The sequence below is a fragment of the Lagenorhynchus albirostris genome, chromosome 14 (assembly GCF_949774975.1).
Source record: "Lagenorhynchus albirostris chromosome 14, mLagAlb1.1, whole genome shotgun sequence".
NCBI classification, from domain to species: domain Eukaryota; kingdom Metazoa; phylum Chordata; class Mammalia; order Artiodactyla; family Delphinidae; genus Lagenorhynchus; species Lagenorhynchus albirostris.
Genome location: NC_083108.1, coordinates 14,869,920 through 14,895,673, shown reverse-complemented (window position 1 = coordinate 14,895,673; position 25,754 = coordinate 14,869,920).

The following is a 25,754-nucleotide window of genomic DNA, read 5'->3' as shown; positions in this document are numbered from 1 at the left end:
CTCTAGTTGCGGAGAGCAGGGGCTACTCTTCATTGCGCTGTGCCGGCTTCTCTTTGTGGTGGCTTCTCTTTGTTGCAGAGCAAGGGCTCTAGGTGCACGGGCTTCAGTAGTTGTGGCTCGCGGGCTCTAGAGAGCAGGCTCAGTAGTTGTGGCGCACGCCTTAGTTGTTCGGTGGCATGTGGGATCTTCCCGGACCAGGGCTCGAACCCATGTCCCCTGCATTGGCAGGCGGATTCTTAACCACTGCGCCACCAGGGAAGTCCCTTATATTCCCTTCTTTAATAAGAGAGACAGTACAACACAAGAAAATGAGATTAAAGCAAAAGCTGACAAAAACATACACTTTATTGGTTTATCACTAAATATTTCTGTAACATACTTTTTAGTTCCACAAGTCATTAAAAAAAAAAGAGAAGATTTACAATGAAGTGAATATGGTGCATGGAAGTTAAAATGCCAATAAAGCTCATGGGGCCTTGACTACTGTACTTTGTCATCGTTGTTTACATACCTGAATACATTTTATTTTTTGGTCACAGTTCGGTCCCATTACATAAACTAAACTTTGGAAAAACACACATAGAAATAAGTTTGTTTTGGTTTTTTTTTGGAATTGAGCCACAGATGCTGCTCAGCGTGCATGACTTTTGCTTTGCATATAGGGACGCCAGTGTAAGCTGGTGGACAGGACTTGATGTGAAGAACTCGCTTCTCTGGGCATGGAGTCAGTGCACCAGCCTAAGTCCAAGGACGTTCTGCGGTGCTGCCGTGGGATTCAAATAAGGAACAGTGAGTTCCCCCATCAGTCTACTGGTGTCCTTTGTTGTCACTACCAAATCTAACCTTTGAAACTCCCGTTGTTTTTTAGTGTTAAAATTAGGAAAGGAACTGTATGAAAATTGACGAGCTACAACTTCACTCGTGTTTGCTCTGTCTTTTATAAGAAGAAATATCAAGCATTCTGATAAAGCTAATAGGGCCCAATTTTGATTCTCCAGATAGGGCCTGTGGAGTCAAATCAGGGTCACTGTGTCAACTCCCCTTTAAGTCCCTGTGATTTTTTTTTTGAAAATTACATCATTTTTATTTAAAAAAATTTTATTAGCATATAGTTGATTTACAATATTGCATTAGTTTCTGCTGTACAGCAAAGTGAATCAGTTATACATATACGTATATCCACTCTTGTTTAGATTCTTTTCCCATATAGGTCATTACAGAGTACTGAGAAGAATTCCCTGTGCTATACAGCAGGTTCTTATGAGTTACCTATTTTATATCTGGTAGTGTGTATATGTCAATCCCAGTCTCCCAATTTATCCCTCCCCCAGCCTCTGCTTTGCCCCCTGCTAACCATAAGTTTGTTTTCTACATCTGTGACTGTATTTCTGTTTTGTAAATAAGTTCATTTTGTACCATTTTTTTAGATTCCACATATAAGTGATATCACATGATATTTGTCTTTCTCTGACTTACTTCACTCAGTATGACCATCTCTAGGTCCATCTATGTTGCTGCAAATGGCATTACTTCATTCATTTTTTGATGGCTGAGTAATATTCCGTTGTATATAGATACATATATATCTGTCAATGGACACTTAGGTTGCTTCCATGTCCTGGCTATTGTAAATAGTGCTGCAATGAACATTGAGGTGCATGTATCATTTTGAATTACGGTTTTCTCTGGATATATGCCCAGGAGTGGGATTTCAGGGTCATATAGTTGTTCTATGTTTATTTTTTTAAGAAACCTCCATACTGTTCTCCATAGTGGCTGTATCAACTTACATTCCCACCAACAGTGCAAGAGGGTTCCCTTTTCTCCACACTCTCCAGCATGTACTGTTTATAGACTTCTTCTAACCCGTGTGAGGTGATACCTCATTGTAGTTTTGATTTGCATTTCTCTAATAATTAGGGATGTCAAGTATATTTTCATATGCTTTTTGGCCATCTGTATGTCTTCTTTGGAGAAATGTCTATTTAGGTCTTCTGCCCATTTTTGGATTGGGTTGTTTTTTCATATTGACCTGTATCAGCTGTTTGTATATTCTGGAGATTAATCCCTTGTCAGTTGCTTTGTTTGCAAATATTTTCTCCCATTCTGAGGGTTGTCTTTTAATTTTGTTTATGGTTTCCTTTGCTGTGCAAAAGCTTTGAAGTTTCATTAGGTCCCATTTGTTTATTTTTGTTTTTATTTTCATTACTCTATGAGGTGGATCACAAAACATCTTGCTACAATTTATGTCAGAGAGTGTTCTATGTTTTCCTCTAAGAGTTTTATAGTATCTGGCCTTACATTTAGGTCTTTAATCATTTTGAGTTTATTTTTGTGTATGGTGTTAGGAAGTGTTCTAATTTCATTCTTTTACATGTAGCTGTCCAGTTTTCTCAGCATCACTTATTGAAGAGACTGTCTTTTCTCCATTGTATATTCTTGCCTCCTTTGTCATAGATTAGGTGACCATAGGTGCTTGGGTTTATCTCTGGGCTTTCTATCCTGTTCCATTGATCTATATTTCTGTTTCTGTGCCAGTATCATACTGTTTTGCTTACTGTAGCTTTGTAGTATAGACTGAAGTCAGCGAGCCTGATTCCTCCAGCTCTACTTATCTTAAGATTGCTTTGGCTATTCGGGATCTTTTGTGTTTCCATATAAATTGTAAAATTTTTTGTTCTAATTCTGTGAAAAATCCATTGGTAATTTGATAGGGATTGCACTGAATCTGTAGATTGCTTTGGGTAGTATAGTCATTTTCACAATATTGATTCTTCCAATCCAAGAACATGGTATCCATCTGTTTTTGATTTCTTTCATCAGTGTCTTATACTTTTCTGAGTACAGGTCTTTTTCCTGCTTGGGTAGGTTTATTCCTAGGTATTTTATTCTTTTTGATGCAATGGTAAATAGGATTGTTTCCTCAATTTCTCTTTTTGATCTTTCATTGTTAGTATATAGGAATGCAAAAGATTTTTGTGTATTAATTTTGTGTCCTGCAACTTTACCAAATTCATTGATGAGCTCTAGTAGTTTTCTGGTAGCATCTTTAGGATTTTCTATGTATATAGTTATCATGTCATCTGCAGATAGTGATGGTTTAACTTCTTTTCCAATTTGGATTCCTTTTATTTCTTTTTCTTTTCTGATTGCTGGTGGCTAGGACTTCCAAAACTATGTTGAATAAGAGTGATGAGAGTGGACATCCTTGTCTTTTTCCTGATCATAGAGGAAATGCTTTCAGCTTTCACCATGGAGAATGATGTTTGCTGTGTGTTTTTCATATATGGCCTTTATTATGTTGAGATAAATTTCCTCTATGCCCAGTTTCTGGAGAGTTTTTATCATAAATAAGTGTTGAATTTTGTCAAAAGATTTTCTGCATCTATTGAAATGTGATCATATGGTTTCTGTTCTTCAGTTTGTTAATGTGGTATATCACATTAATGATTGGCATATCTTGAAGAAACCTTGCATCCCTGGGATAAATCTGACTTGATCATGATGTAAAATCTGACTTGATCATGCTGTATGATCCTCTTAATGTGTTGTTGGATTTGGTTTGTTAGTATTTTGTTGAGGATTTTTGTGTCTATGTTCATAAGTGATATTGGCCTGTAATTTTTTTTTTGGTTTTTAGTATCAGGGTGATGGTGGCCTTGTGGAATGAGCTTGGGAGTGTTCTGTCTTCTGCAACTTTTTGGAAGAGTTGCAGCAGGATACTTGTTAACTTCGCCTGTGAAGCCATCTGGTCCTGGACTTTTGTTTGTTGGAAGTTTTTTAATCACAGTTTCAATTTCAATACTTGTGATTGATCTGTTCATATTTTCTGTTTCTTCCTGTTTCAGTCTTAGAAGGTTGTACCTTTCTAAGAATTTGTTCATTTCTTCTCCGTTGTCCATTTTATTGGTGTATAGTTGCTTGTAGTAGTCTCATGATCCTTTGTAACTTTTTTCATTTCTAATTTTGAGTCTTCTCCCTTGTGATTAATTTTAAAAATTAATTTTTTATTGAAGTATAGTTGATTTACAATGTGTTAATTTCTGTTGCACAGCAAATCGATTCAGTTATACACATATATACATTCCTTTTAATATTCTTTTCCATAATGGTTTATCACAGGATACTGAATATAGTTCCCTCTGCTATACAGTAGGACCTTGCTGTTTATCCATTCTGTATACAATCGTTTGCATATGCTAACCCCAAACTCCCACTTCCCTCCCTCTTGGCAACCACAAGTCTGTTCTCTCTGAGTCTGTTTGTTTCGTAGATAAGTTCATTTGTGTCATATTTTAGATTCCACATATAAATGATATCATATGGTATTTGTCTTTCTCTGTCTGACTTACTTCACTTAGTATGATAATCTCTAGATCCATCCATGTTGCTGCAAATGGCATTTCATTCTTTTCATGGCTGAGTAGTAATCCATTGTATAGATATATCCCATCTTTTTTATCCATTCATCTGTTGATGGACATTTAGGTTGTTTCTGTGTCTTGACTATTGCGAATAGTGCTGCTATGAACATAGGGATGCATAGGGATGATGGTTAATTTTCTGTGTCAGCTATGACTGCCTCGTGGGGTACCTAGACGTTTAATCAAATACTATCCTGGGTGTGTTTATGAGGGTGTTTCTGGATGAAATTAGCATTTGAATAGGTAGATTGAATAATATTCAGGTTTCAGCTCTTCCATAAACAGGGAATATGTTCTATCACTGGTGAGAAGCCAGGAGGAGACTCATTTCCAAGCCTCCTTCCCATGGAGAGTTTCCGGCACCTGTTGACTAGATTTTTTGAAGAAGTTAATTATACATGATTGTAGACCACCCAGATTTCAAACTCAGTGTATCATTCTAAACTTGAGACCTCTTGGGAATTCCCTGGTGGTCCAGTGGTTAGGACTCCACCCTTTCACTGCTGAGGTCGGGGGTTCGATCCCTGGTTGGGGAACTAAGATCCTGAAAGCCATGTGGCGTGGCCAAACAAACAACTTGAGACCTCTTGATTCTTCTTTCCTTTTCTTTGGACTTGATGCTCCCTTGATCTATTTTACAGTGGCAACAAGAGACTTTTAGCCTTGCTTTTATGAGAGGCAGTATAGCATGGTGGTTATGAATGCAGACTTGGATTGCCTGTGTTCAAATTCCAGCTTTATCATTTACTAGGTGTGTGATTTGAGCAATTTACTTGACTCTTCACTGATTCCATTTCCTTATTATTACTTTCTATCAGTACAAATATACTTGTAAAGAACTTAAAACAATGTCTGGCACACTCCATAAAAATGAGCTAGTATCACTCTTCTGGAAAAGGTCTCCTATTTTCTAGACCCATAATATCTTTCAGACATCTCTTACAGAGCTGGAGTTTTGATACTTCCTCTCCACCCCTATCATCTCTGCCACTTTGCTGCTGCTGCCCTCGGGTGACATTTATTCTATTATGGCCTAATCTTGATGTGTCAATCATAAAGGGAATATATTTACTATCACACTAAAATCTTATTTAGAACATGGTCTTTCTGTTTTCCAGCAACGGGAAAAAAAGGGTCAGGGATCAGTTTTACCACATGCCTTTAATGAAGAAAACAGTAGAATCCACATTTCACAATCCTCAGGCTGGCACTTTAAATTATTCTGCCTCTCAGAGTCTTTATTAGTATTTGTTCCTTATGGGCAGACGCTGTGTACTGCTTTTATATTTCCTGGTAGGGGTGAGAAACATAACGTCCCTGCATTGTTCTTACTGAGCATTTGTACAGATGAACAAAACACTTCTGATAAGAAATCAGAGAAGAGAGTAAAGTTAAACGAAAGAAAGAAACTAAATTCTTTCTGAAGTAAATGTCAGTGGCTCTGATCTCATTTCAAACCTTCAGTTACTGTTCTGCTGTTTCATTTATGGGGAAATGTCTGACAGAGTTACCTGTGGATAATCCAATGGTAGGTTTTTCTATTTTGAGTGTGAACTCAGGCACACTCTTTTAACCATGGAACGTGTGCAGTTGACATCCTCAGTAATTAATTGTATATGTTTTTCATTCTTCTGTGATAGTATTCCTCTTCAAATTTCCATGATTCCCAGAAATACTTCTCAACTATCTTGATCCCTTACCCTTCCTAGATACTTGTTATGGGCTGAATTATCTCCCCCTCCCCCGAATTCATGCGTTGAAGTCCTAACCACCAGTACCAGAGAATATGATTATATTTAGAGATAAGACCTTTAAAGAGGTGATTAAGTTGAGATGAGCCCACTAGGGTGGGCCCAAATCCATTCTGACTGGTATCCTTGTAAGTAGAGGAAATTCAGACACACAGAGAGACACCAGGGGCTGGTGTGCATAGAAGGAAGACCATGTGAATAGGCAGCAAGAGGTTGGCTCTCTGGGAGGCAAGGAGAGATACCTCAGAGGAAACCAACCCTGCCAATACCTTAATCTCTAACTAACTTCTAATCTCCTTGATCACCTTCTTCTATTTGTGGTAAAATATATTTGTTGTTTTAGCCACCCAGGCTCTGTTATTTTGTTATGGCAGCCCTGAAAAACTAATACAGTACCCTATTCATGAATTGCTAACTCTTGCACCAGATCCAACTGGTCAGCCAAGCTCTGTCTCAGTTCATACTCGGCCTTGATGACTTACCTGGGCAGAGCTTCCAAGTCCAGATAATCCCACAGCAAGATACAAATGGCTACATTTTGCTAAATCACGTCAACTTTCTGGAGTCCACCTCCCACAGTCAACAAATCTTGAAGAACAGGCGAAGACCCTGATTTATTTAACTTTCTGATTTTGGGGGTAGCAGTCTAAAATGACCATATTAATTTAAGCACATTTTGATTATGTTTCCCTTGATCTCAAACACCACCCTTCCCAATGCTATTTTTACCTAACTCTCAAATGTCTAGAGGTATTTGCAGTGGATCAAAGAGCATTTAGTTCTGAATTGTTTGAAGAAGCCAATGGCATATGTAGTAGTGTTCTAGGGCTGCTGTAACAGTACCACAAACTGGGTGGCTTAAAACAACAGAAATCTGTTATCTTACCTTGGCTTCAGGCTTCCAGCCTTGTGAAGTGTATCAGCAGGGCTATGCTCTTTCTGAAAACTCTAGGGGAGAATCTGTCTATGCCTCTCCCCTAGCTTCCAGCACTGCTGGCAACCTTTGACGTTGTTCCTTCACTTGTAGACACATAACTCATCTCTGCCTCCATCACCATGTAGCTGGACGTCTCTCTCTCTCTGTGTCTCTTCTCTTCTTCCAAGACGTCTCTCTGTGTCTTCTTCTTCTTCTTCTCTTAGTCCAGTCACACTGGACTAAGGGTTCCCCCTACCCGAGTATGAGCTTACCTAGTTACGTTTGCAACAGCCCTATTGCCAAATATTCTGAGACTCCAGTAAGAATGAGAAACCAGGAGAGCATCTAAAAAGAGCAGATACCCATCCCAGATATTGACAGATGATTGACAAGATCTGAGATACTTTTTCTTTGCAGTATTTGAATAACTGTGAGTCTTGTTTCTCTAACTCTAGGTTCAGAAAGATCACAAAAAGCTAAACAACAAAGACTGGACAGAGAATGAGGCAGCATTTACAGTTAAGAAAACGGAAAAGAACTTGTTCAGGAAATAACTGTAGAAAGTTTTCTGCAATCTCCTTATTTAAAAAAATTCTTTACACAATGAATTATAAAAGTTAGCTCTCGCTTAATTGTTCAGGCTAATTATTAAGGTCAATTTGGTAGCATTTACCTGCTAAGTCTTATGTAAGTGGCAGTGCAAATCTCCACTGACCTGTGGGTGACTTTTTTTCCCCAGCGTCAGAGGCCTGGAGTAACTCATTGAAATTTTCTGAGCCCTAGGACTCTCCCTGAGCCCTGCTAACCCATCCTTCGCTGAGTTAAATTCAGCAGATGCTACTGGAAAGTTTTTTTTTCTTTGAAAAATGTTAAACTAGTTCTAAATGGTACATCTTAATCCTTACCAAAATCATTCATCTTGGACAGTTATTATACTTGAATGTCTTCTAACTTAGAAACAGCCTTCCTCTGAGCCAACATCTACCTTAAGCAAACAGAGTTCAGGGATCATAGAAATACTTTAAGCATGCATACAGAAGTTTTTCAGTGGCCCCTTAAAATAACATGCATCTGCTAGCAAACTGTTCACTAGAACTTTCCTCATCACACATACAAATAACTGTCTCCAGTTTCTGTTACAGAAAAGCCTTCCCCAGTCCAACTCATGGAATGCTTCTTGTAGCAGGGAAGAACCAAATCTGACTACGTGTTGGATCTGTTTCTTTTACTTTAATCTTTGCTTCTCATTGCTCTTGTTCACTAAAAGGATACTGTCTATACATTAATGGCCTGCCTCGGGGAACCCTGCCCCTCTGCCTGAATGTTAAACCAAAGTGCCTTTGTTCAGGGAAACATCCGGACCCTGTCCAGCTGTGGCTGGCTGCAAGAAAGAAGAAATTAACACATCCCTTCCCCGAGGCTGGCCATTCCAGAGGATGTTTGCAAAACTTATGGCCTTTTTACTTTACTTCCTCATCTCCTCTCCCTCTCTGTGCTATAAAAGAAACCTGCATCCAAACCCCGATAAGATGGTTATTTAGAGACGTTGGTGTCTCTAAAGTCATATTCCTTACCTCAACACCTTGTCTCCAATTTACTGGCCTGTCGTGCGTGTGGCAAGCAGAGAGAGCTTGGACTCGGTAACATTTTCATTGCTTGGTTTCCTACTTTTTTAGTATCCAGCCCCCTTCCATTCTGTTAATATTTTTCCAGTCATTCTCTAATCCATTCTTTTGGACAGTGTCTATGCTTAGCAATTACTCTTTTTAATGGGTACTAACTCAGGCAGAACTGAACTAATGTACCAATATGCCTTCACCAGAGGGAACCTGGTACCACTATATTCCCTCTTGTATCACCATGTCACATAAACTGTCCTTATGATATCTACTTCCTCATTCCTCACTGAAATCCAACATCTCCAAGTGGGCAACTGAAACTACCCTCCCCTCTGTGTCACTTAATGCTGTTGAAGGTTTGCTTCATTCACGTCTCCACACCATTTTCTTTTGGTTCTCCCGAGCTCTTAGTTTGCTCCTCGGCTATCTACTCCCCATTTCTCATGCTCTTAAATAATGGCTCAAGGTATCCGTTAGTTCAACATGTATTTATTAAGCACCTACAATGTATCATGTATTTTCCCGGATACTGGCAACAAAGCAGAATAAGACATACACTGTCCCAATTCTTGGGGATATGAGAACTTCTAAGACTCGGCACACTTCCTAAGTGATTTCCCATAGCTTTAGTTACTTCCTATGAAATAATAATTCCTAGATTAACATATCAAGTCTTGCACAAACCACTATTGAGAGCTAGACCCATACTTTTACGTGCTTGGAAAATCCTCTAATTCACTTGTCTCAAAATTAACATATTTTTAGTATCTACCCTAATAACGCCTATAGTTAATGGCACTATTAACAAAGGAAGCAGTCCCCTAAATCCTACACTCACTCTCATCTGCATGTATCTGTGGCTGTCAATTCCACCTCTAAAATAATACTCCAGCTTGCTTCCTCCCATTAAGAGATTAAACTCTACTGCAACTGTTTACTTTCAAGCCTTCATAATCTGTATTTTTGCAATTGCTTTTAAACTGGTCTCTCCACTCTGGATTCAATGTCTCCTGATGGCTCCGTATCTAGAATCAGAATAAAGTCTAAATTGTAAAAAGGACCTTGAAATATAAAACCAACCTACATCACCCATTACAAAGCCAAAACAGTCAAACAAACCAAAAAAATAAAACATCACCATATAGAACGTGAAACAAATGAACTATAACCTGTGAGAAAATTTTTGCGACACATAAAATGGGCAAAAGATTAGTATTCAGAAAACATAAAGAACTGCATATCCACAGGAAAAAAGTAGCTTCATAGGAAATAGTAAAAAGAATTGGCCAGCAATTTCAGAGAGGACCACCAATGACCAATAATCATAGGAAAAGACATTCATTCTCATGGGTAGTCAGGGAGACAAACCACAGTGATTCCATTTCACATTTACCATATTAGCAAACAATTTAGGCTAATTAGTACCAAGTACATTTGCATAAGAAACAACATATATCCTCACCTCCGCTGGTGGGAGTATAAATTGATTTAACCACTTAGAAAAAACAATTTCCTAGGAAAATTGACCGTGTGCATAACCTCCTTCCCTTCAGCCACTCACTCCACTGTATACGCTAAACTCTTGTACATACGTAAGAAGATAATGAATTGTTCATAGAAATTGAAATAACCCAAATGCACATCAACTGTAAAATTATGAAACTAATAAAACTATATCCTTACAAGAGAATTCTACTCTTTAGAGTATATCCTTACAAGGGAATTTCAAAAACATTATTTATCAATTAAAGCAAGTCACAAAAGACTCCACATAACATAATTCCATTTACAGAACTTCAAAAGCAGGCAAAAGCAACACAGAAATTTAGGGTTATGCACTTGGGAGATGAACACCATATTTAGCAGCTGGTTAACTCTGGGATAGAGGAAGGAAAATGCAGTCAGGGAGAGCAGATAGGGGATTTCTAGGGTGTGGTAGTGTCCATTCTCATTTAAACGCTATGCAGGTGATTCCATTTAATTTGCTATAATGCCAAATTTTTCAGTGGAAAAAACGTAGATCACCAGCTTCTGTTCTCTGTATTTCCTGTCACCCTAAGATCCACAGCCATGAGCTATATGCCAGTTCCACAACACACAGACACATATGCGCGCACACACGCACACACACACACCATGGTTTACTCCCTTTTATGACACAATTTTTCATTATCCAAAAAATTATTTACTTTCAATCTGCTCTGATTTTGCACCTGCTACTCCTTTTTCTTAGAATGTCTCTTTCTCCCCATTGTCTCACTGTTGGGGAAGTTAGTTTAAATGGCACTGTCTCTGTGACACTTTTCCCAATCCCAGCAGGCAGGGTGACACATTCCCTCTTTTGGCCTCCATTGCACTGTTCATTTTGCTTTTACTGCTTTCCCTAAATCATGTTAAAGTTATTCATGCGGCTTCTTCATATCACGAGTACAGAGATATTGACTCTTGTTTCTCTCTTTATAAAATTCTCATTTCTACTCTGGCATTTGTGCGTGCATCAAATTATTTTATTTGAATGAAGAGAAATGAAAAGTATTGCAACATCTGAAACATGATATCATCAAGTTCTTTGCTGCATAGTGATACAAAATTCACTATTATTTACAGGGGAAACTTGTAAAATACACAAGCAGTGTATTTAGAATAATAGAAGTAAGATTACAAAAACATAATGTCAGGGACCAGAGTGCTTGGCAAAAAAAGTTAGGAGATACATGATCACAATCTTAGAAGACAGAGGGCAACTTGAAAAGGTCAGAGATACGGTAACTTTCAAGTACACAATTACTGCTTTAAAATAATGGCTCAAGACATACTCAAAGATGACAAACTCTAGAACATTTTCCATGAAGACTGGGATTGAATTTTTGATTGCTTAAAAACTAAAACAAAAAGAAAAGAAAAAGGCATTAAAAAGGCAGTGAGTAGTGTTGAGATAGTATCGTGTTTACAGGGGCTGTGAGTCCTCATCAGCAGTAGAAATTACAATTTGCCCAAGACCAAGGGAGCAAGTGTTTCCAAATCTAATTCTAAAGGAATTCTAAAGAGAAGGAATTCCAAAGGACATTCTACACACCTTCAGTGGAATGGCTGATGCTTCACTCATCACAAAAAATCAAAGCGTCAATTTTATCATGTAGAAAATTGAATAACTTTTACATAATGCAACACAAAAGTAGGACACTGGCTTAATGGTTGCCTTCCACCATACGACGGTATTCCAGCTCCTAGAATTTACACTATTTGATTTTCCAATACTGTGTCTATTTTAATTCAAAAGACTTTGTTTCAGGTGACTTAGCAATCCACCTTCAAAACTTGAAGATTTGCTACAGAGGAGGATGTTTATTTTAATTTACATTTATTATAAAAGCAATTCGGAACCAGAAAGTTCCCAAGTATTTCTGTAATGGCAGCATTTTCAAGCACTCGCTTTTCATAGGAAACGATACTAATTTGATACATTTGTTTAAAAGCAGAGTTGCTGCTAAAAGAGTACATCTTAAAAGTTCTCATCACAAGAAAAAAAAATTGTAACTTATTGTGTGGTGATTGATGTAAGTGAAAATTATGGTAATCATTTTGCAATATATATCAAATCATTAAGTTGTACACCTAAAAGAAATACAATGTTATGTCAATTATATCTCAAATAAAAAATTAAAAAAGGAGACAAAAAAAGCAATCTGTTTCACGAAATCATGTGATTTTTTTTAACATCTCTGCTGGAGTATAATTGCTTTACAATGGTATGTCAGTTTCTGCTGTATAACGAAGTGAATCAGCTGTACATATACATACATCCCCATATCTCCTCCCTCTTGCATCTCCCTCCCTCCCACCCTCCCAACCCCACCCTCAAGGTGGCCACAAAGCATATGATTTTAAACAGAGGTGTCTTTTAATTCATTCCCTTTACCAATCTACTTGTCCTCAACATGAATATGCTTCAGTATACTGAGTAGTAATGAAAAGAAAAAACATAAGTATGAGTATATTATTCTCAGCTGACTTCCTCAATGCATTTTCCAGTGGTATCTTGTTTTTGCTAGCATAGATTAGCAATGAATCCATACCAGGCAAAGGATCTTCTTATTCATAACATAAAAGTGTGCATTTGGTGTGGGGACACACAGCATCAGTGAAAGCCTCATAAAATAAAGGCTTGCTATTCTTTGGGATTTCAGTCAGTGCACATTAAAAAAGTATCTGTAGTTGCTAGCACTTTTATAGCCTCTCAGTGGAAGTTAACAGTGGCCAGAAGGGACTAACTTTATTTTGCTTTTAAAAGAAGGCATGAGGGCTTCCCTGGTGGCGCAGTGGTTGGGAGTCTGCCTGCCGATGCAGGGTATACGGGTTCGTGCCCTGGTCCGGGAGGATCCCACGTGCCGTGGAGTGGCTGGGCCCGTGGGCCATGGCCGCTGAGCCTGCGCGTCCGGAGCCTCTGCTCCGCAACGGGAGAGGCTGCAGCAGTGACCCGTGTACCGCAAAAAAAAAAAAAAAAAAAAAAAAAAAAAGCATGAAAACACGTCCACCAAAACTCATGGGCCACATCTATAGAGCTGATAAGGGACTAGTTTAAAAAAAAATTCAACACCTTGTTGACAAGGCTCTCAGGGAATTTAATCAGGAAGTTATTCCCTTTTTCTTTCTTAGTTGTTTTTCTTTTACATTCTGAGACTTATAATCAGCAATTCAGTTTGATCCACTGAATTTTAGCCACAGCATTAATTTCTAACATTCTCTCTGAAGTGCCCAAGAGACCTGTGGCTGAGAGCAATTTGGTACAACTACTCATATCATCAAAACCTCCCAAAGGCACACTTGCTTGACCGCTCAAGACCTGATATATAAAACAATCTGCCTTAGTTTCATACAGTGATGTTTTGACACTCCATCCACATGGGAGATTGGATCACACAGCACTTTAACTCAAAATATTATTCCATAGCTACAGACAGCTTCCCAAACCCCTACATGCCACAGACACATTGAAAGGATGACCCAAAGGCTAAGTAGAATAGATACAACAAATGCTTACCTGGTATTGTACAACTTCCAATAGAGTTGTAGGTAATTTGTGGTTGCTTGATAAATATTTAGTAACTACTGGTGCATATATTTGAACTTAAGATTTAAAGAGAATACTATTGATGTGAAATATGCAGAAAACTTGTCATGCCCTGTCTTCATTGTAGTTTATATGTTGTGTTGGGTTCGCTGATTCATTCTTATAGAAATTTTGTCTTAGTTTGTTCTCGGGCTACTGGTGGAAGGGCAAAAGGGTCCATCTGGTTAAAGAAATGTAGACACCTAAATTTAAGTTCACTGTTAATATAACTGAGTCAACCCACTGATATGTAGACTATCTCCAAGGTATACTTTATATCCAGCTGGGATATAAAACATTAAAAGTATTTTATAAGATGTGATGATAAAATAATAAAAATCATTCTTCTTAAGATAGTGTCAGCTTGCTACATGAGAAATTTGGAAGCTGTTTTCTTACCTCTCTCATATAATGGACAGGTTGGAAGAACAAGAGTTTTACTAAATTTATTTGAGCAATTTGGTCTAACTTTTCTGGAAGTGTGCACAACCGCAAAGATTCAGAAGTGTTTCACATCAGTTAGAATTCTGGGTTGCCTGACTTCTACTTTTAAAAGATGGAGTAGAAGTGCCTTTCCCTATTCCCACTAAGAACAACTAAAAACTCTGGACATCTTATATATATAACAAGAATAAGAAGACTTTGAGAGGTGGAGAGAAGTCAGACCAGCTAGTGATCTTGGGTCCCAAGAAATGACACAGTGGTGAGCTTCCTGGGATTTTGATCTCACGTATCCTAGATTTGGAGCTGAAGAAGCAACTCAGAAACATGGATGAAATTAGACATTTAAAAAGCCCCAACAAGGGACTTCCCTGGTGGTCCAGTGGTTAAGACTCCACGCTTCCACTGTAGGGGGCATGGGTTCGATCCCTGGTCGGGGAACTAAGATCCCGCATGCAGCACAGCTGGCCAAGAAAAAAGTTTCTCTCAAGCCAATGTACCAGGAAAGCGGCTGCCTAGCGAGAAGGAAAACTTCTAGACAATCACTCTTCCCACCTCCACAGCAGCAGCTATAATGAGTAATAAAGAACCCTCCTCCTCCCTGCTGCTGGATGTTGTCAAGAAAGCCTAATGGAGAGCCAAGACCTGCACCACCGTCCAACACTAACAAGGCCAGTCCCTCTCCAACCCCCTCCCCCTCCCCCCTAGTTAAAAAAAAAAAAGTACCCCTGCCCACTTCCAGCTGGGGTGGTATCAGCTGAGGCCTATTGAGGAGCCAGAATTCCCAGCCCTGTCCAGCAGTAATGAAGACATCATCTTCTCATCCCACTCCAAAGCCCTCATGCCATGGAGGCCAAGTGGAGAATCTGGACCTCTACCCTCACGGGCAGTAAGCCCTTGCTGCACGGCACCCCCCCACCCCCACCCCATTCCCTGCTGGAGGGCTGTCAAAGGAAGCCAGATAAGACAGAAGATGTAAATAAGATCCAGAGTTCCATGCCATAATAACCTTACGGAGAACCACGAAAATCACAACTTAAACCAGCAAGAGACAGTCAACAAATGCCAACACCAAGATGAGGGAGATACCAGAATTTCCTGACAAAAACTGCAAAGCAATTACTATATTGAATAAATGTGCTTCAAAAAGCAATTACCAACACACTTGAAACAAGGGAAAAAATAGTCTCAGCAAAGAAATAGGGAACATAAAGAAGAACCAAATGGGACATTTGAGAAGTGGAAAATATAACTGAGATTTTAAAAACACATTGGATGGGCTCAAGAGTAGAATGGAGAGGACGAAAGAATTAGTGAACATGAAGGACAGAAGAATGTATCCAATCTGAGCAAGAGAGAAAACATACTGAGAAAAAATTAATGAATAGAGCTTCAGGGACTTGATGGACTCTAAGAAAACATTGAACATTCATGTCATTGGAAATACAGAAAGTGGGGGGAAAAGAAGATTTGGCAGGAAGATATTCAAAGAAATAACATCTGAAAACTTCCTCAGTTTGGTTCTGTAAACACTTTTCTTTTCCCTTATATGACAAATAACTGATTTAACTAGATTATTCTAATTTCGTTTGTTTCTTTTGAAGTTAACCTCACCCTGTCTCAGACATAATATTTCCATGGTGTTCTTTCTCCTGCCTAAGCCTCATTGATTCAAGATGAGCTATGCTTATGGAATAGATGCAAATAAGAAAGTAATGCTTATGGAATACATGCAAGTAAGAAAGTAGAAGTCTACTGATAGACAATAATATATTATAGAAACTTAAATGGATTTGGAAGTACAAGAAAAAAACCTAAAACAAACAGAAAAACCAAGGCAGAAGTAGAAATAGCATACCTATGGCTCGGAAAAACAAGTTGAAAATTTAGAATTGCAATAAAACAAATACGAGATTGTTATTTCTACAATATCAAATAAACGTCTTTACATATTTTTCACACTTTTGACCAGCTGATTGGATGTTATATATAGTAACTCCCTGAAAAAACTTAAGGAGAAAATAACAAGCACAATTCAATAATAATAAGTATTTACTGAGCTTTTCCTATTACCAGGTACTCTTTTAAGTACTTTTATTTACCTAGTCCTTGCAACAACGCTATGACATACTATATCCTATTTTATGGATGAATAAGATGAGGCAGAGAAAGCTTAGGCATCCCTGCCATGATTACAAAACTAGGAACTGCCAGAGCTGGTAGCCCAGGCAGTCTCACTCCAGAGACTGCAAATATAACAGTAAGATATAACGCATCTTGAAAGAACCAAGGGATATGGAACACCAAAGAGCATTTTTAAGAACTCTTCTCACTAGTAAAGATACAAAAAAGTTTTTAAAAAATATATCTGCTTTAAATAACTAATAACTAAAATATTATCATGTGTTCACACCCAAGTAATTGAGAAACACATTACTGGATCTAGTAGCCTAGAAATATCAGCTATAAAACTGTAAAGTGTCAAAGAGGTAAACAATGCTTTCTTACTTTTGCCCCTCAAACTCTTACTTTTGAAAGCAGGTCTATTGCTATTCATTTCTTCAGGTCAAACATGTCATGAGTATAGATAACAAAGAGACTAATACCACGTGTAGCAGCTACTAGGATAATTGATGATCATTTCCAAAGTGACTAGGGAAATTGACAGAGGAACTCTTTTCATAAAAGGCATTATTATAAGGTTCATCTTATATGACAGTTGCAACATTCTGTTATATGAAGAAACATTATATACAAATTTACTCGACACTTTTAGTATTCAGGGATGCTGCCTGTTGAAGAGATAGAGCACCATTATAATTTATTACCCTGTAGAGATGTTCTCAACATCATATGACAGAGTTTGTCTTCAAGAAAATGGTCTGTAACCAACCACAGAAGAATTTAGGATTTTTATGTGTTCAAAACCCTCCATGAAACTTATTTTTTTTCCCTCTCTAGTTCATACTAAAGTGTGCATGACTAATAGAATTCAAATGTGTTACTTCTCTCAGATATATCTTCCCTTTTGCTAGACCAATTTTGGAAAAAAAAAACCCTCTAGTTAAAATAATGAATATACCAATGTGAAATGTAAGACACCAACCAGCAGATAAAAGAGAAATTGGGGGAATATCTCCAGGAGCCCTCAAATCACAATTTCAGAGCATTCATGATTTTCTGCGTAAGGTCGATATACATACCATACACTTGAGCTAGAGGAATATTTTCCAAGAAAGATGAGGCAAGAATAAGAGTAAATCCTCAGGAAAAAAAAAAAAAGCTATATTAAAATTTACTGAATTAGAAAAGAAGACACAGAATAATTTTTGAGTTCTTTGTTGTAATTTGGTTATTGACACATCTTGTGATTATGCAAATCATTGTTTTCTTCATGCGTTATCTGAGAAATAAAATAATGGTGGTAATGTCGATTTAGGAACAGTGGATAATACGGATAAGTCAGTCATCCACTTGTTCAGCAAAGACTTACTGGACATTTCCCTATGCTAAGAAGCTCATGAGCTGTATATATGTACGTATATACAACTGAATTACTTTGCTGTATACCTGAAACTAACACAACATTGTAAATAACTATACTCCAATAAAATTTTAAAAATCAAACAAATCACCCTTAAAAAAATAAAAGGCAAATTTAAGATGAAAAAAAGAGAAAAGAAACAATCAAAAAGAAGCAGCTCATGACCAAGACGAGTAAAACTAAGTAATTTTTTTAAATAGAAACTTTAACAATGTAATAATCTCTATGGAGAAAAAGATGTGTATGAAGTGCAATGGGAATACAAATAAAAGAGAGATGAATTCTGCTGAGTTGAAGATTCAGAGAAAACAATAATGAAGATATGACATCTGATGTGTGTTCTACAATGTCTGCTGATTAGACAAATTATGGAGAAGAGTTTTACTGCCAGATAGAATAACGTGGGGAGGGACATAAAAAGGCATCAAAATCCTTGAAGTATTTTTAGAATCATAAATCACAACGTACTGTGATGGAAACACAGGGAGTATCCGAGTCAGGGCAAAAGGTTGGAGATGAGAATAGAAATATAGGTTGTAGGCACTTATTCAATGAAGAGACTAGTGTTCTCTGATGAGCAATTCGATCCTGATTCTGCGGTAGTTGGAAAGATCATTCATGACAGTACAAAACAGATAGAAAACCACAGTCTGCAGGTCCAGTCTGGCCTGCCACCTGTTTCTCTGCAACCTGTGAGCTAAGAATAGTTTATATGACTTTAAAGGGATTTTAAAAATGGAAAGAAGAAGAATATTTTGTCCCATGAAATTTAACTTCAGTGCCTGTAATGAAAGGCTTAGTGGAACACAGCCATGCCCATTTGTTCACACTTTGTCTATTTCTGCTCTCATGGTACAATGGCAGGGTTGAGTAGTTATGACAGAGACTGTAGGGCCACAAAGCCTAAGGTGTTTACCATCTGGCCCCATATGAAAGATGACGTGAAGCAGAGAAGAAACTGAAATCAGGAAAAACGTTGTAAGAAAGTTATTGCGATGTTTATGGGAATTGGAGCCTGTACCAGGGCAAGTGGCAGGGTGGGCTGGAGGAAGCACGCACCTGAGAAACTTCTAAGTACCACAGTCATCACGACTTCTTGGTGGATTGGTCAAAACATGAGGGAAAGAGCTGAATCAATGATGACAAAGGATGCCTAGATAGATATTGCATGGACCACAAATTTGTAGATAGCAATGACATATCCAAACGAGAGACAGCAAGAAGAAGGGCTGATTAAGGAAAAGAAAAGGAAGAAAATGAATTTAATTCTGTATATGTTAAGTATGGAGTATTTATGGAGGCATCTTTCTTTACCTTTTATTCTTTGCATATCAGGTGAATCAGGAATTGTTAACCAAATTGGTCTATTCTTGTTTGTCCCTCTCTCAGTTATAAAATCTTATCACCGGCAGGCTGGGCTCTGCCAGACCTATACAGTGTCTCAACCAAGATACCCAGGGCTTGTCCATTTATAAAGGGTTCTTTCCTACCTGGAGTCTGTCTACGCCCTAAACTGAGGTGGCCAGATGCACAGAAGGCCAGAGCTTCCATGCTGAGCTCTCTCCCCTGTAGGCTGGCTTCAAGTAATTGGTTTTCTGTCCCTGCTCCTTGCAGCTGAAGGGGGTCTGGCTATGAATGAACATCATGGGTGTGGATTCTGACCAAACCCGACTTTGCACCTTATTCGTATCAGGTGCTTCCTCTGGGTTGGGCCACACCTGGGGTTCTGCATTTCCCTGGAACCCCAATTTTTCTGCCAAATGACATAAAACACCAAGATGCTCTATATAATTATTACCTCAATTGCCAACTTTAAATCTACATTGAAAGATGACTGTTTATTCAATTTCAGCATTATTTTCCTGTTTTGCTCAATTACTCATTATAGAATAAGTACTTTCCCACTGATTATTATAGGTAACTAACTACATTTCAGCTTTAATTTGACTATATAACTCAGGAATCCAAGAAAACTTTCTGACCCCAGCCTCGTGTCCCTGGGCTAGGTTAAAAGCCCCACCTCTGCGCTCTCGTAGTTCACTCTATACACGAGCAGAAGGGTTCTTCACCCTTAATGTATTTCTCTATACCTGTCTGTCTCTCCCACTAGACTGTGCACAGCTGTAGGCCAAAGATGAACCCTCTTCTGTCCTCAACACCCAATAGGTCCTGACAAGTAGACACTTTCCTTTTTTTCCCCTTTAATTAATAACAACAGCCATCATAACTAACGTCCTCTTAGGGCTGACTATGGATCCAGCTCTGCGCTAAGCATTTTGCGTGCATCCACTCATTCAGTTCTGGACAAGAACCTTATGATATAGGTACATTCATTATTTTCATTTTATATATGGGGCAACTGGTGTTCCAATGCTTGCACCCTGAAGCAACATGCCAGAATGCCCCTCTTGTTATTGCCGTTCTAATTAGGAAATGGATGGATGGACAGAAGGATGGACAAACAGGTCTACCTGGGAACATAATCACTGAAACATATATTATAGGATATATGGAAAGTTATAGAATATGGATGAAATCTACAGTAATGAAAGCATGTTTACTCTTTTCAATGCACTTAGAGTAGAGAACATGAAATGGACACAAATAATAATACAAGTTAGCAAGTGATAGAATAAATTAGAAAGTGATAAATATAAAATGTTAATGTTAGAGTGAAGCTACTTCCAACAAGGACAATTAGGAAACGCTTGATGAACACCACGTATTGCTGATTCACTCAATTATTCACTCAATTATTCATCAACAAACAAAATGTATCCAGTGCATAGTATCAGCTGAGTATATGCTGGAGATAAAATCTAGCAAATTTTTCTGAACACCTGATTATTAAAAAAAACAAGACAAAATTACTTTTTCTAAATGGCTAAAAAGCAATTTATTTCTTGTGACTTCTCGGGTCAGAAAAGCCCATTTCCTCTTTGCTCTCAGGAACCACTCTAGAAAGCACTTGTAGTTTTGCAACCATGAGTCCCCTTTTTCTGCAGTTTTAAGGCAGCCCTAAACACTGGTAAAATAATCCAAAGCTTCAGAGAGATATGCTAACTCTTCTGTAAAGTTTCTCTTCAGTGCGTCAATTAGTGGGGATACAGATGATTTCTGAGAGATTATGTCAACTGGTTTTTTCTTGTTGGTTTGTCTATCAGCGTGCCTGAAGAAGGATGAATGGGACTGGGCTTGGGCTTCACGAGCCAAGGGCAGGATTGATGGGGATTCCCAGCAGGAAAAGAAAAGTGGGTCACAGAGACGCAAAAGCAATAGAAGATGGACGTGAAGAGGTTGCAGTGAACATCCTGTGACAGGCATAGCAAGTGGCCTCTAGGAACACATTATCTGACACCCAATTTAAATATTCCTTTTCTGCAGTGTTATGGTCACTGACATTTGCTCAGTCTCTATGGCCTCTTGTTGGGTAACTGGTGGTGCTGGGCCAGCGTTTAGGGGAAACTTACACAGCGACCTGGAGTGGCAGACCAGAGAACAAGCAGCGACCTGGACCAAAGGCGCTTCCCCGGGATGCTCTGAGTAACAGAGATGAGGCTGGACCTCACGGTCTTGCTGGGGTCGGGGGTAGGGGGGGAGTCTTGCTTTTATATTTGCACATTAAAGGAAAGGATGGCTCCAATGAACTGGAAAACTGGGGACACTTCAGTTCCCACAAATGAATATGGTATATTCTCTGCTCTCAAAGGACTCACAGTCTGGGGTTTTGATGAATGAGTAGAATTCAAACTTGTTCTAGGCAGGCAGGAAATTATGAGCAAAGGCAAGAAGGTGGAACATCCCCAAGCATGTAGTGCTTTTTCCGTTTAATTGGAAGAAGAAAAGCATTTTCTCTGTTCCAAAAATCTTACTTAAAATGTACTTTTGGAGCCTAATCTGTTTATAAGCTGGGGACTTCCTGAATAGGTTAGAAGAAAAAAGTGCTCTAAGTCTTCACAGATGCATGGCCAGAAAGAGGTTATTTCTACTTGAGAAATGAAAGCATGAACAATTATTTTCAGTTCCTAATTTGCAATCAGTAATGAGCTAGCATATTTTAACTCCATAAAAATCCATCATTATCAAGCACCATTTATAGAATATTTAACTACAAATATCCTGTTTGACTCATTTGATTACATCAAATCTTGTCTTTTTATTAATCTTCAAAATTTTAAAGACTCTTCTAAAGCTAACATTTGCCTAAAAGTAATGAAAATATAAGTATGATAACTTATATTTGCACAAATACTACTTTTAACAATTTTTCAAGCATTTGTATATATGGTTCTTATAATGTTCAAAGGTCTCCCTCGTTATATTCTCTCAAAATCTTTCCAAGATACATTGGGCAAGAGACATCTCCATTCTTCAAAAGAAGAAACTGAGTAATAGAGATTAAAAGATTGGCTCAAGACTACAAAACCACTTATTGGTTTTTATCTCCCAACTCCTAATCCAGAGCTCTTGCTACTATCTCAAAATGCCTCTCTTGTGTCTATAATAATCCCCAGGTTTATAGGGTCCCCTGCATAAAAGATCCCTAATAACTAATCAGATCACTCATATTATGAGTTGAATTAATTATACTTTTTAAGAAATCAAGCCTGTCTTTGATAGTGTTCACCTGTCACTTCAAGCAATGTAATAATTCTGGGAGATAAGCAGAGATTGGGGACAGACATACAATCTGGAAGAATTAATCTGTTGTTATCTAACAAATATTTTTTTATATTCCAAACTCAGTAGTGTTTGACATGCTTTATTAGTTACACATAGGAGAAACCACACGTTTAAAAACATTGCCTTTAGCCAAAGCAAGAATGTTAGCCACAGTTTTTTCAGTTATATTGTATCACAGGTGAAATCAATATCTCCAGAGGCTGATAATAAAGAAGGGAAAATGTAAACTGAAATTGATTTAACAAAGGAAATGAATGTAATTATGATGATATGATAAACCCCAAACTGGGAAGAAACTTGTCAGATAAATTTTCCCATCAGCACACCAGTTTCATGCTCTAAGCAACATGACCTACACCAGCTGGGGCCACTGTTCCACAGCAAAGGAATACTGCTATATTTTTTAAAAAGAGGAAATTGTGTCGGATATAGGAAGTGGATATAAAAGAAAAAGTCGTAGTTGCAGAGGCCACATGTAAATACACAGAGGATATTGCATATTTAGAAATAGTCATGTTTTAATTGAGAATATTTTCTACTAGGAAGTGATGCTTTTGAGAAAGAGAATTAAGTTAACACATGCTTTTGCCAAATGCAAGAGTCTGTTTGACAGGCACACAAGAATACCAGTCTCCAACACAGAGGATGAGATAAGAAGTAAAATGCAGTAAACTTTCTCATTTCCAGACTTCTCACCCCTCACAGGCAGGGGCCGTGTCCCCCCAATTCTGTATCACAATGTCTTACCTAAGAGTTTGTCACTTAGTAGACACCTGGTGAATAACTTTGAACGCATGCATAAAGTGTTCTGGTGGACTGAATTTCCCGACTCATTAAGATTTATATTACAAACCCTATGTGGATTGCCAGTTTTCAAGGAATTAGGCACCGCTGAAATGGCATTTAGCCCCTGAGCGTTTCTTGACCATTTTCTTTTATCATTTGAAATACTCACAAAAATCTTCAGAATCACTCAGTGCCTCAGGGCTGCTTTGAGGGACAGCATGATTGTACAGTGCTGAAAATTTTGTTTTAATGTTTGGGCTATCTATGAGTTAATAAGTTCTTTGGCTAGATCATGAAGTTATCTACAAGTTATAGGTTCTCTATAAGCCAGCTTAGATTTGAATAAATTGTTGGCTAAAGCATCATTTCTGAGTGAGGAGGGTTTATATTTGATATCTGAGTTTACTCACTTCCTTCTCAGTAACCTGACCCTCTTGATTTCATTTCCTCACATAAGAAGAAACTAGCAGGAGCGGTTTATTCACCTAATGGCTATATTCGTGCTGAGCCCACTTTACGTGCCAGAGGTACAGCAGTGGACAGAAATGCCCCGACTTCACTGGGTTTACTTTCTACTTTAAAAAGATAAACAGCAAATAAGTAAATTGTTAAAATATGTAGTTCGCCAGAGAGTGACGGAGGCTATAAGGAAAGTAACGTGAAGTAGGAGGACAGGATGTGTATGATGGAAGGGGGTGCAATTTTAAATAAGACAGTTAGAGAAGGCTTCGCCGAGGCACTGTGTGATCTCAGACCCCAAGGAGGTGAGGCAGCTGACCGTGCAAACAGCTGAGAGGAAGAATGTTCCAGGAAGATGGATCAGAGAATGCAGAGGCTCTAAGTTACAAGCATGCCTGGTGTGTGTTCAAGAAACAGGAAGCAGGCAGCAAAGCTGGACAGAGAGGGTGAGAAGGAAAATGGTTGTGGAAATAGGCTTAGGAGATTAAGTCACAGAGGCAGTGGTTGTGCAGCCTGTGCAGTCCTGATAGGCTGTGCTATGGACTTTGGCTTTTACTCTATGCGAGATCTGTAGCTATCCGAGTGTGGAGCAGGGTAGTGACTTGATCTGACTTCTGTTAGAAGCATTGCTCATGATGTTGTGTTGAGAACATGCAGTGGAGCTAAGACGGGAAGCAGCAATAACCCAGACAAGAGATGATTAACCAGTTGGGATTAACCCAGGGAGTCAGGAATATGGAGGTCAAACCATCAGCATTGTTGCTGGTTAAAACTCAGCTGGAGACGTTGAGGACAACAGTGAGTTTCCTGGTACCGAATCCCATGTCTACCCGTCCAGTCACAGGGAACACTGGTCGACCACAGTGTTCTAAACTAAGCCTGCAGGGTAGGCAAGGGCAGACCAAAACACATGCTCTCCTCTAGCAGACAGATGGTAAGGGGAAGGCAGAAAAGGGCTAAGCCAGATTCCTTGTTCCAATGATATAACTCACTCCTTTTCCTCTGGAGAGGAGTACATGGGGAGTTGAGAAAAGCCAGAAAGCTGCTGTGGCAATGACCCCTCCACTTGGAATCAAGAGAAGGGAAGAATATATTCCTCCCCACCTCACCTGGCTTTTGGTTCACTTAATGCATTGAGTTTAACCATTAAACCTACGATTAAGCAACAATATGGGTCATCTTACTGGACGAGAAGGTCCGGAGCCTATCAGAGCAGTCCCGTTCCCACCTGCATGAGGCTACGCTCCCCAGACCAACCCCTGCTCCAATGCTCTGAAGGATCTATCAGTTAAATCAGTTCAGGTGGTTCCTTCCCAAGTCTGTTCTATTTATTATCCTAAATTATATTTATAGCCACACTGCCCAATACTCATTAGAATGACTGCAATGAGATAAAATGCTAATATAAAGATACCTCATATAATAAAAGATAGTAAACTCAAGATGTTCCAAATTTGGCTATGAAACCCATTCTATCAAATTTCCGTGGAAAAAATAAGATCTGAAGATTAAATCTGTTTGCAAGTTAAAGTCCAAAGATATATAAATCTCCCAAATATAAAGCCTGAGCTTAAATGATCTTGCCTTTGTGAGTTAAAAATATAGAGAAATGAGTATCTTCCTTAATTTCTTACCCTGTTCAATCTCAACAGAGGGGATTTTTGCAGCCCATATGTATGGGGAGGGGGGCGGTTCTATGAGTAGTTATGTCCTAAATTGTCCCTCCATGAAATGGGTTTCTTCAGGTCTTAGTGGTACTAGTTCAATATTAAGTCTCTCATAAATCTCACTTTTAAGGAGTTCAAAGTGTCAATAGTACACTTAAGACTACCACAGCTTGATCCCACCCCCTTAAAATTCCAGGCAAATCCAGTTCCTGGAAGCCTGCACTTAATGTTGCCAAAGGCTACAACAAACATTCAGTGGTAGCAGAGCGAAGGTGAGGGACAGAGTCAGTCTTCTTGGTTTCCAACTTTCCAGGATGCCAATCAGTTTATGTTAATTGTAAAGGGTCCACAACA